Raw genomic sequence first — 13041 nt, forward strand, 5'->3', positions numbered from 1 at the left:
TACTGATGTCATGCAAGCTGATAGGCCCACTGTTTTGCATTATATTTTAATGAGGTGGATTCTTAGGTTTTGAGGAATGTTTTGAAAAGCTTAGTAGACTAGTAGACCTATTTCTTCATTTTTCCACTAGAAATTAGCAGGAAATCATATTACCAATATTTAGTAATTTACCTTGAAAGGGATGGTAAAAATGTTTTGGTGCTTCATCTGTGAAAAATGTCTGAGGCCCATAAATTTCAGTGCACTTATTATTATTGTTGGAAAACAGGACCTCTAGTTTTTCTATGAAATATGTTGTACACATAGAGTGGTCTGCAAAATTTATTTGTGTGACTTTTAATTAAATCTGTATGGCTCACAGCAAAATTAATTAGACCGGAAACCAGAGTACTATTTCAAGATCAATAAGCCATTCACACTGAGATATGGACAAAAAAAGTTAAGATGGTGGCAACAAGGAACAACTGCTTAGATACAGCTACTGTCTTGACATTTTTAATCCTGCCTCCGTCACTTATGTACACTGTTTGTCATAAAATTAAAAGTCTCCATCGTAGGTTGTCAAAGCATGGCTAAGTCAACACAGATATTACACTGACAATGTTAATGGCTTATTTACTCATTATAAATAACCTTTCTTTGCTATAAAGTTCTTTCAACAGCTTTAACCACAGCTTCTCAGTCTTTTCAGACACTTTGGAAACACAGACATTTGATTTTATTTCTGTGTTTTCCAAGGAATGGATATTTTTCCCCCATCTTGTTTAATATACCACACTAGAGACCAAGAGACGGTTAGTTCTAGTTCTGCCTTAGCCACGAAAATGGCTGAATAACTTTGAGCCAGTCACTCTCTCTCAGCCCAACCCATCGTGCAGGGTTGTAGTTGTAGGGAAAATAAAAGGAAAGAAGAAATATTAGGTATGTTCACCACTTTGAATTACTTGTAAAAAAAATAATGGATTTGAGATAAGTAAAATAAAATAAGAGTTGTAAAATAAAATCCAAATAATAAATGGATTTTAAGTGGCACCATTTTTTTTAAAAAAACCACTTTTTGCATTTTGTTTTATTCACTGCTTCTAAGCCTAAATTTAAAGAAAAGGTGCTCCTGAGAGTGAAATAAATGGGCCTGATGCTATGTTTCCACTGGAAAAGTAGTCCTTTTCTAGCACAGCACTATGAAATACACTTAAATGATTTGTGTGAGGTAAACAATATTTTAGCATCTTCAAAGCCAAAAGAAAGAAATACATCCAAATAATGAAATATTATTTCATTATTAACTAAATAATTAACTAAACCTAAAGGAGTGTTTGCTATTCTTTGTATGCCAGACTCAGAACATCGTGTTTTCGAAAATTATAGAACATATTCATATATTTGGGTGATTCAGGGAGAAGGATTCTTTCTTTCTTGAATAGATGAGGTTCTCATATGTCCATAACAATATTACTCTGAGCAGAACTTAATATTCCTATTTTTTAAAGTTCTAAAGCCTTATACATGGAACTGGAATTAGAATGTTTATTCTCTCAGAATTACAGCTTGTCCTTGACTTACGACCATTTGTTTAACCACTGCTCAAAGTTACAATGGCACTAAACAAGGTGATTTATGACTGGTTTTTGCATTTATGACCGTTGCAGTATTCCTATGATCATATTATCACAAACTGAGTGCTTGGCAAACCCAGTGTCCTAGGGACCATGTGATTGCATTTTCAATCTTCTTAGCCACTTCAGATAAACAAATGGGGGAAACTGGATTTGCTTGACAACTGGTGCAAAAAAGATTGTAAAATTGGGTGTGGTCACAGGATGACTCACTTAATGACCACATTGCTTAGTAACTACGGGTCCAGTTGCAATTATGGCCTTAAGTCAAGGATTACCTGTATGCTTCCTGGAAGTAAATCTACAATCTTTGATATAACTCACTTCTAGGTAGCTACATTGACAAATTCAGCCTAAATGAATACAAAACTTGTGTGAAAACTAAGTTGCCTTAAAAGGCTAGTAGAGATTTTAACAGAATATTAATGCATTTAGTATTTATTACTTTGTCACAAATTTGAAACCTGGTATCTAGAGAGATGTTAAACATCAGTCACTCATTGGCTTTGATGACTTGCAGAGGGGAAGTTGAAGGGATGCCTACTATAGCCATAATGCAGGGGTCAACAATAATATTGGACTGTAGTTCTAGTTATATATTACTTCTGATACTATTCACTAAATATGGTGAGACCTGAGAATTAGCGTATTTGGAGGTTCATAAATCAACTCCTAAGTGTACATTTTGCAGCCCAGGTTAGCATGTAGCTTACAAAGAATTTGGCTATACCCCCAACATTTTTCCAAATTCTGGTTATGACATGTATGCAAATACAGTACTTGCATCAAAATTCCTCTACAACTGATAACTTTGCTACTTCTTCATAAATTTTGTTTGATGCAAAATGGTTATATACAAAATACTGAAAGTAATTACAAAAAACAGCTCTGGAACAATCATAAATATTTCATTAAAGGTACAGGCTGATCCTTTCTAGGAATTTTTTGAATGTGATCTCCAAAGCTTTAGCACTTGGAAGTAATTTTTATAAATCTGTTTTGTTTGGGGCAAGCTTAGGGGGATTTTGATGCTGGTTTTTAAGGACCATATTACAAGCATCAATGTAATTTCAGCTATGAAATACTGAAGAAGCATTACACACTATCAAGGCTTAGCTGAGCAGAGTAAGTTACTGATCCAAATCCTCTTTTTTTCAATCCTCCTATTTTTTTAAAAAAAGAAATCTTGAAGCACTTCTCTCTTTGTGTTTCTCAATTCATTAACAACAGTTGGTGCAATACTGAATTTCTTAAGAAATGAATGTTTAAAGACCTCCCCTTAGCTTCAGCTCTGTACATCTGTTGAGATTCTTAAAGAAATTATCAACCTCCCAAATGCATACAGCAATAGAGCTATTGTGCATATAATTGTGCAGACACCTATATGTAGAAGATATGATTTGTAGTTTGCACAATGTTATTGTGCTATTTTTGTATCCTGCATAGTGCTATTATGCAATGATCCATAGTCTGCCCAATGTTATTGGCTTCATAATGGCTATTGTGTCCTGGGGCTGATGAGGAAACTCAACAGGCCCAGAATTGTTGCAACTGGTTCTGGGCATTCTAAAAGCTGCCCGGGACCAGACAGAGTGGCGCCACCCTTGTGCGCATGCGCAAGGCACGAAGAAAGAAGAACTCTTATTGGTTCACTCTGTCTGGGTTTCAGGCCCTATAAAAAGGCCTGCATGCCTTTTGCTTTTTGCTTGGAGTTGGAGTAAGAGAATAAAGCATTGTTAGTTGTTACCATGTGTCTTCATCATTCGCATGCGAACAAAGGATTTAACACTGGTGACGAAGGTGGGATCCTTTGTAAGCTGAAACAAAAGATTTAAGGACTTACCCTAGAAGTCCTGAAGAGGGGAAGACGGCGTCTGAATCAGCGTCCCAGCCTGCCAGTATAGCATCGCTGGAGGGTGAGCTCAGCTAAAGGACCCTTTCCCCAAACAGCAGTTTGCAGAGGAAGCGAGTGGTGAAGATCGTAAACTTTACGATGTTGAAGATTGGCCGCTTGACTGATTTTGATGTCTCCCACCCAGAGAGATGGAATTCCTACGTAGCACAGGTGGAGAACTACTTCAGAGTAAATCAGATTAGAGAAGACAGCCTGAAGGCAGCAACTTTTTTGTGTGCCTGTAGACAAGAAGCATTTGAAATCGCAGAAAATCTGGTGGCTCCTGCATCTCTGGAGTCAGTAATATATGCTGGCTTGAAGAAAATGTTTAAGGAACACTTCCAGCCGAAGTTATCCGTCATTGCTTGGAGGCACGCGTTCGAGCAGAGAGACCAGAGGCCAGGTGAATCTGCTGTGGACTTTATTGCAGCCTTAAGGCAAGCAGCCAGACCTTGTGAGTTCAAGGATCTGGAAGAGAGGCTGCGAGATCGCTTTGTCTGCGGCTTAAGGAGCAGAGACTTACAACAAAAGATTTTTGCAAAAGAAGATGTTTCCTTCCAAGATGCATTGTGAGAGGTGGCAGTTGAGGAAGCAGCAGGTGGGGCTGTGAAGGCCTTGTGCCTCGCCAGGAATCCTCCAAACACAGCTACCGTCCATCAAGAGGACTCTTGAGAAGGATCAGAAGTGGATTCTGAAGAGGAGGTCGACAGACTTCACCAGCCAGCTGAGAGGAGGCAGAAGGGACATCCAGTCAAGGCCCCAGCATCTCTTCAATGCTGCAAGCCTTCTTGGGGCTCTTAAATTTTTATCATGCATTTCTCCCACACAAAGCTGCAGTGGCAGAGCCATTACATAGGCTCTTAGACAAGCAGGCTCCTTGGCAGTGGACTAAAGTCCATGACAAGAGCTTCAATGAGGTTAAGGCCTTGCTCACTTCTAATGCTGTTTTAGCGCATTTCAATGAGCAATTGCCTGTTTGCATCGCATGCGATGCATCTCCTTATGGGGTGGGAGCAGTACTTAGCCATCTGAAGGCTGATGGGACACAAGTCCCTGTGGCCTATTATTCAAAGACTCTGTCATCTGCAGAGAGGAAGTATGCTCAGATTGACAAAGAAGCCTTGGCCGTAGTGGCTGGCATAAAGAAATTTCATGATTTCTTATATGGCCGCCACTTCACGGTCTATACAGACCATAAGCCTCTATTGGGTTTGTTTACTACTAACAAACAAACACCACATATCATTTCTCCTCGTATGCTGAGATGGTCCATTTTCCTGTCAGCATATGACTACACTCTAGTTCACAAACCTGGAAAAGAAATGGGCCATGCAGATGGCCTAAGCAGATTGCCTTTAACTCAGGTAGAAACAGACCTTGCTCCTGCCATAAATATTCTTTCCATTCAGGAGTTGCCTGAATCTCCCCTCAATGCTAGGGACGTGGCTGCTGAAACTGCCACTGATCACACGTTTACATGCATGCTGACATGGGTGTTGTCAGGATGGCCTGACACGTGTCCAGATGCGACATTTCAAAGTTTTTGGCAAAGGAGACATGCACTGTCTACCTTTAATGGGTGCCTTTTATGAGGTAGCAGGGTAGTCATCCCAGCCTCATTGAGGTCTAGTGTCTTGATCTCTCTGCATGAAGGACATCCTGGGATAGTCAGGATGAAAGCGCTTGCGCGTAGCCATCTTTGGTGGCCTGGGCTTGACAAAGCTATCGAGGCTCAGGTGCACGGGTGCCAAGTGTGCCAACAATCACGGCCTGAAATGCCTCAGGCCCCTGAACACAAGTGGGAGGAGACACACACCCCTTGGTCAAGGGTACATTTAGATTATGCTGGCCCCTTCCAGGGGCAATTCTTCCTTATACTTGTTGATAGCCATTCCAAGTGGCTAGAGGTTGTTCCTGTTTCCTCCACTACTACTGCCAGGACTATCCAGGTGTTGAGAGGAATTTTTGCATCACACGGTCTTCCAGATGTCCTGGTTCCAGATAATGGCCCTCAATTTACCTCTTCTGAGTTCCAGGCTTTTCTTCAGGCCAACCTGATCCACCATGCAATGTCAGCTCCCTTCCACCCTTCCACCAATGGGCAAGCTGAAAGGATGGTGTGCACCACCAAGGACGCACTCAAAAGACTCACGTTCGGTAGCTGGCATCACAGGTTAGCTGATTTTCATCTTGCACACTGCGCCACACCTTGCACGACCACAGGGAAGAGCCCAGCTGAACTCCGCTGGAGTCACAGACTCATTACTAAATTGGACAAGTTGCACCCAGACTGGGTGGCTTCACAGGTGTCACAACCGTGGGCACCAAGGAGACTACAGTTGGGTGATCCAGTCTGGGCTAGGAACCATGCTCCTGGTCATCTGTGGGTTCCTGCTGTCATCTGTAAGATCTCTGGACCTCTATCATACAAAGTGACCTTGGGAGATGGCCGCGTCCTGTGGCGTCACATCGATCAACTGCGCTGGTGATTGTCCCCTGTGGATTTCACCCCTGCCTCCGCTCTCAGGGGGGATGGGGCCCAGGAATCACGTTGCACTTCAGGTCAACCTTCTGAGACACAATTTCACTGTTCCTGGGATGTACTGCAGGTTGCTAGGGATTTCCCAGGGGAGGTGCAAGGGCATCCTCAGAGTTCAGCTATTGTGCCAAACAGGGAGTCATGCGTATCCGCAAGAGCTCCAAACAGGAATTCACCTGAGGCGGGGTTTGCCATAGAGGCGGCCCCTGACTCTGGCACCTCGGCCACAGAGAACTGGGAGTATTGGGGCACACCTGCAATGCAGGTCACGTCCGAGACTGGTTGCGGGCTCGAGGGACTAAGTTCCCTGGAGCTATCCAGGGTTGTTGGGGAATCCTCAGCCAATTCAGAGGGTTGGGGAATTTCAGCTGCTCTCATGGAGCCTGGGGATAGCTCTGCCAATTCTGCTGGCACGCCTCACCAAGGGTCACCTGCAAAATTTGTGCATAGAGGTCCTGGTCTAATGAGCCCAACAGACAGGCCAGTAGGCCAGGTGCCTCTAAGAACAAGTCCTGGTCTGCCTAGCCGGGCAGGTGAGCTGACAGGCCAGGCACTCTCCCTAACCTTGCGTAGGTCACAACGGGCTAAGGCCCCTCCTAAGCATCCAGGCGAATATGTGAGGTTCTTGTCAGTACAAGGGACCTTACAGGTATAGGTTGAGGAGATGGGACCTATGTGGGGTAGAAGATAGACACACGAAGTCCACATTAGAGAGTGGGTTGGTTAGCTAACTCAGTTATAAGAAGGGTGTCTGCATGTGAGCAGACTATTATTTTCTTTTAATTTATTTTATTATTATTGTGAAGAAAATTGGAATTGTGTGTGTTCTATCCAGGGGGGAGGGGTGTTGTGTCCTGGGCCTGATGAGGAAACTCAGCAGGCCCAGAATTGTTGCAAATGGTCCCAGGCATTCTAAAAGCTGCCCGGGACCAGACAGAGTGGCGCACAAGGCACGAAGAAAGAAGAACTCTTATTGGTTCACTCTGTCTGGGTTTCAGGCCCTATAAAAAGGCCTGCGTGCCTTTTGCTTTTTGCTTGGAGTTGGAGTAGGAGAATAAAGCATTGTTAGTTGTCGCCATGTGTCTTCATCATTCACACGCGAACAAAGGATTTAACAATGGCAGTGAGGAATAGTAATGAACAAAGAGAGAAAGAAAGCACAACTTCTCTGGATAATATTTGCCAATTCTGTAAAACAAATGTGAATACCAGAATCAAGGCACGACAAGATTCTCGGGTCTTCTTAATCAACAGAATTATTAGGAGGCATCTTATTTTTGAACTGGATTGATATTTCATCAGATGAAAATTGTACTGCAATTCCAACTCTTCTTAAACCAAAACTTTTTGCTGCTCTTGTTTTGCTATTACATGAGAATCTGAATCAAGAAATCATAAATCAGGAGCTTAAATCAGAACATTAAGCTGATATTTAGTGCCAGTTATGACCCTATACTCTAATTGCCTTCCAGAAACAAAATTAAGTTTAGGAAGACCACAGCTCTAATTTTCTCCAGGAAGAGGCATTGGGTCTGCTTATATAAGTATGTATGTATGTATGTATGTATGTATGTATGTATGTATGTATGTATGTATTATTTATTTAATATAGCAAATTTATATGGCTGCCTATTTCAGAAAAAGTAACTCTGAAGAGTATATAATAATTAATGAATAATAAACATATAAATACAGTTACTATTAACAAATGTAAACAACTGCAAAAGAGAAAATAGATGGTAGTTCCAGCCAGGCTAATAGGGAACTAGGTATGTTTAGCCCAGGGGTCTTCATACTTGGCCCTTTTATGACTTGTGGACTTTAACTCCCAGAGTTCTGGGAGTTGAAGTCCACAAGTCACAAAAGGGCCAAGTTTGAAGACCCCGGGTTTAGCCTAATGAAGAGAAGACTTAGGGGATCACATGATAGCAGTTTTCCAATATTTGAAGGGATGTTACAGAGGGGATCAATTTATTCTCCAAAGCAGGACAGCAAGCAATGGATATGAGAAGCAATTTTCTGAGAATGAGAATGATTAATCAATGGAACAGCTTGCCTCCTGGAGTTGTGGGTGCTCCATTGCTGAAAGTTTTCAAGAAAAGATTGGACAACCATTTGTCTGAGATGGTATAAAAACTCTTACTTTGGGCAGCGGGTTAGAGTAAAAGACCTCCAAGGTATTTTCCAGCATTACAATTCTATATCCAGAAGGGATGATCAAGAGTCATTGAGGGGTAACACATAGAGAAATGCTAGATTTAGAGCTCCTCAAATGTCACTTCCAAGTCTCATAGCCGAGGTGCAGTGAGACTGCAGCAGTCTAGTACCAAAGTGTGATTTGTTGTTTATAATTTGTCTCCCTGCCTGTTCAGCTTTGGTTCTTAGGATTACCATAGTTCTGCATTATAATTCATGTCCTCTAATAATGGCTTGTGTTTTGATTTAGTTAAGTTGATTTTTATACAGTGCGAACAATTAGGCTTAACTTTGGGATTGCTTTTGGATCTGTAAGAGGGACAGGACAAAAACAAAAATATTGAATTGATTATAACCCACTAGATCCCATTGCAGTACAACTGAAACATGACTTTAATCCACATTAAGAAATATATGAATGAAACAAAATAATCTCTCATGTACGTTCAGAATTTGAGCAAATATCCAAACCCTTTGTTAGCCGCATGCTGACCTAAGCTGCAAAATGTGCACTTAGGAATTGATTTATGATCCCCCCAAATACATTGATCCCCAGTTCTCAACAGATCTAATGAACAGCAACAGAAATAAAATATTACAGGATCTGCAGTCCAATAACAATTGGAAAGTTACTTGCTGACTCCTGTATTATGGCTATAGCAGGGACCACTTCAACCTCGCCACCGCAAGTCATCAGAACAAATGAGTGATATTTTAAGCCTTCCTAGACTGAGATTGTGACAGAACAATAAATACTAAACACATTAAGTTTCTATAAGTATCTCTATCGGCCCTAGAAGGCAACTATTGTTTGAACACAAGTTTTTTATTCACTTAGGCTAAAGTGGAGTTGCTAGAATTGAGTTCCTTTTGTAGGCTTACCTCAAGGAAGCATAATTGAAATGTATGCAAATACTTGCATGAAAAGTCCTGTACAACTGGTGAGTTGTTACTCTCTCATAATTATTTCTGATGCAGACAGAGTATATACAAAATAATGAAAATAATTAGATTGATAATTGAACAATGTTAAATATTCTAATATACATACAGGCTGATTGTTTCTAGAAATTAATTGCTCTAAGCCTTTAGCACTTTTTCAAAATCTTTTTTGTTTTCTAATTTGGGATTTTGTTGTTGCTTTTAAGGACCATATTACAGGCATTATATAATTTCAGGAATGGAATAGTAAAGAAGCATTACTCACTGTCCAGGTTTAGCTGAGCAGAGAAAGTCACTGATCCAATTCTCTTTTTTTCAATCCTCCTACTCTCTCTCTCTCTGTCTCTCTCTTTCTTCTTTCTTTCTTTCTTTCTTTCTTTCTTTCTTTCTTTCTTTCTCTCTCTCTCTCTCTCTCTCTCTCTCTCTCTCTCTCTCTCTCTCTCTCTCTATATATATATATATATATATATATATATATATATATATATATATATTGAAACACTTCTCTCTTTGTAGCTCTTTTTCCCTGGACTAGGTAGGCTGGTGCAATACTGAATTTCTTAAAGAACTGAAAGTATTTAAAGACCTCCTCTTAACTCCAGCCCTGCACATCCATCCACCTGTTGAAGTTCTTAAAGGAATATTAGCCTCTCAAATGTACACAGCAATAGAGGTGTCACGCATATGATTATGCAGGCAGGTGTATATAAAAAATATGATTTGTAGCCTGCACAATGTTATTGCTTTTCCAATGGTTTCATACTGGCAGTAAGGAATATTAGCAAACATTGGAAAAAAGAAAAAACAAATGTTCTGGATAATATTTGCCAATTCCATTGCAGAAATTTGGACACCAGAATATAGAGTCAATCCATATGAACTCTACTATTTTTGATATATTTATTTTAGTTATATATCAAACGTGTATGGCTGCCATCTCACAAAAAGAGACACTTGACAGTGTACAGCAATTAATAAAACAATAAACATATACAAAGAGTCATTATTATAAATGCAAAAAATCACAAGGCAAGAAGAAATAATATATGTTAAGTTCCAACCAAATTGATATCCAGAGAACTTATGACACAGAGCTAAGAAATGCAGATGCCTTAGAGCAGTGTTTCCCAAACTTGACAATTTTAAGGCATGAGGACTTCAACTCCCAGAATTCCACAGCCAGCAACGCTGGCTGTGGAATTCTGGGAGTTGAAGTCCTCATGCCTTAAAATTGTCAAGTTTGGGAAACACTGCCTTAGAGTCATCAAGGGGGAACAGACACAGAAATTCTAGATTTTAGAGAAGGGTTCCTCAAATGTAACTTCCAAACATCTTAGCTGAGGCTTAGCAAGACTGGAGCAGTCCAGTACTAAAGCATGATTTATTGCTGCCAGTTAGTTCTGGCTCCCAGGATTACTGTACTTCTGTATTGTGATTCATGTCTCCTGACGATGCCTTGGGTTCTGACCTGGTTGATTTGCTTTTTATACAATACGAACAATTGTTCTTGACTTTTGGATTGCTTTTTGAGCACATTTCCCCGAACTACTTTGTCTTTCAAAGCAAGACGGGGCCAAGATGTCAAAAATAGCTTGAATGGATTCATGGATAACTAATGGATACAGAAATGGGAAATTGCTATCTCGAAGAATGTATCTATATTGTAAAAATACCCATATAGGTGCGTACCTTAGTTTGAGATTTCAGTGCCAAAACAAATATCATATTAATAAATTTGGAATACTATTATTCTCCAGACAATTGTTTTCTTTTGTATTAGAAATATATAAAAATAATGATTTTGTTATTGCAAATAAATAAAATATGAGATAAAAAACACTAACAGTTTTTAAAAATTGATGTTCATTTTTTAAAAAGCTTTTCACATTATATCCATGATTCTCTGAATCTTACTATGGGAAGGAGGGATATAGTTATTCACACAAACATATCTATCTATATATATATAGCTGGAGGGCTATTTTGAATTTTCAGAGAATTGGAACTGAACCACAAAGCCACATTACATTATAAAAATTGCTGAAATGTTAACATCCTATGAAAGCACAACCATCAATCATACAATGAATGCTACCACAAAAAACAAAGCTAAAGAAATGTCTACTGATTTTTAAACCAGATATATCAGCAGGGGATGGCTTTAAAAAAATCAATATGGCTGCTGAAACCATGCGGTTGAAGCCCTCTCCTTTTTTTATATGTGTTCTGACTCATGCAAAAAAGGGGTGGGGCTTCATTTGTATGATTGGCCTCCATCTTTAACTTTTTTTTTTTATCTCCTTCCTACTTTTGCCTCTAAAGCTATTTTTCAGGTTGGGAAATGAAATGTGGACAAATGATGGTCTAACATAACATATTACAACAAAAACAATGTATAATATATAATAGTAGATTATTACAAGCTCTCCGTCTAGAATGGCTGAGACGTGGACTTCAGACTGTTGTGTCATTTGGCTTTACAAGAAAGGAAAATAACCGGATTGGCAAGGATTTTTCTGAAACAGAAACTTTTCACCTGTTTCCCATCACAAGAATGAACAAAAGAAAGTTTCACTTGATCATAAATCACATGTCCTGTACCTTAAACTTAAGAAGGAGCTATAATAACAATATAACAGGTTTTATGTTTGCTTGAAGATATACTTTCCATAATTAACATCATTAAAGATGTGAAAGATTGTCATACATACAGACTGAAATAGAAGATATTTTAGTTTAAATATCCTTTAAGTATCCAGCTGATCTTATCTAGGCATGCATTTATTTTTTTCTAACTCTCAAAACTATAAAATAAGGAAAGATAAGCTAAATAAAAACTTATGATTAGCTTTTGTGCACAAATTATTTCTTTCATGAAAATGACTATTGCAGTTAAAAGAAGGTAAGTTTTAATTCCAAAGCAACATTTATTGCTTATTAACAGCATTCTGGCTTAATGCTCGTTCTGTGGCTGACAATAAGATCTTTTTTCACTTTTTCTATAACTTGGAAAACTTGAGTTTTTAACTTATATAACTTTTATAGAGGGAGTAGCACATTATCAGTTTGCCCTGCTATTATTTATAATTATAGGTAATCCTCAACCTATGACCAGAATTTCCATTGCAAGGCAGTTGTCAAGTGTATCACATCCTATTTTACAAACTTTATTGTGATACTTGTTAAGTAAATCACTGCAGTTAAGTGAATCATGCAGCCATTAGGTGAATCTGGCTTCCTCCATTGATTCTGCTTGTTGGAAGCCAGTTGGGGACATCGCAAATAGTGATCACATGACACACACACACCTGGGACACTTCAACTGTCTTAAACACTGTACATACCATTTGTCAAGCTCCCAAATTTTGATCATGTGACTTTGGGACTGCTGTAATGGATGTAAGTATGAAACTGACTGTAAATCGCTTTTTAAAATGCCATTGTACATTCAAATGGTCACTAAGTGAATGATTGTAAGTTGAGGACTACCTGTATTACATAATTTATCATAAAATGGCTGGAAAAGATGTTAAACAAATTGTTACCCTATCCAGGAGTCTTCAAAACTATTTGCAGTAAGGTATTTCCCTTATAAAGATTCACATATTTATGTTCAATTGATCTTGAAAATATGTCATTCAGAAAAAGAATTAAACAATTATAGTTTAAAAAACTGAATGGAAGGAAACAGATTGCTTAATTGCTATTTACAGTTTTTTCCCCATCAAAATGTTATCACAAGACAATATTACATATAATATTGATTTTATTTATTAAGAATTGATATTTTCCATCTTGGACTACATTTTTCTTCAGCCAGTCCTCATCATTTGTTTTTTTTAACAAAATTTGCA

At 38.9% G+C, this 13041-nt stretch overlaps 1 protein-coding gene across 1 annotated transcript in view; it reads right to left on the reverse strand.

The window, feature by feature from the left end:
* The window catches only part of LOC120297442 (polymeric immunoglobulin receptor-like), a 32888-nt gene extending 23266 nt beyond the window's left edge, over positions 1-9622 (reverse strand). Inside the window, exon 1 of the mRNA XM_039320073.1 lies at positions 9453-9622. The gene's annotated coding sequence lies outside the window, so the exon portion shown is untranslated. The remainder of the gene's footprint in view (positions 1-9452) is intronic.
* Positions 9623-13041: the final 3419 nt, after the last annotated feature.

Source organism: Crotalus tigris, unplaced genomic scaffold (assembly GCF_016545835.1).
Source record: "Crotalus tigris isolate CLP2741 ecotype Arizona unplaced genomic scaffold, ASM1654583v1 scf7180000023618.1514416, whole genome shotgun sequence".
Taxonomy (NCBI): domain Eukaryota; kingdom Metazoa; phylum Chordata; class Lepidosauria; order Squamata; family Viperidae; genus Crotalus; species Crotalus tigris.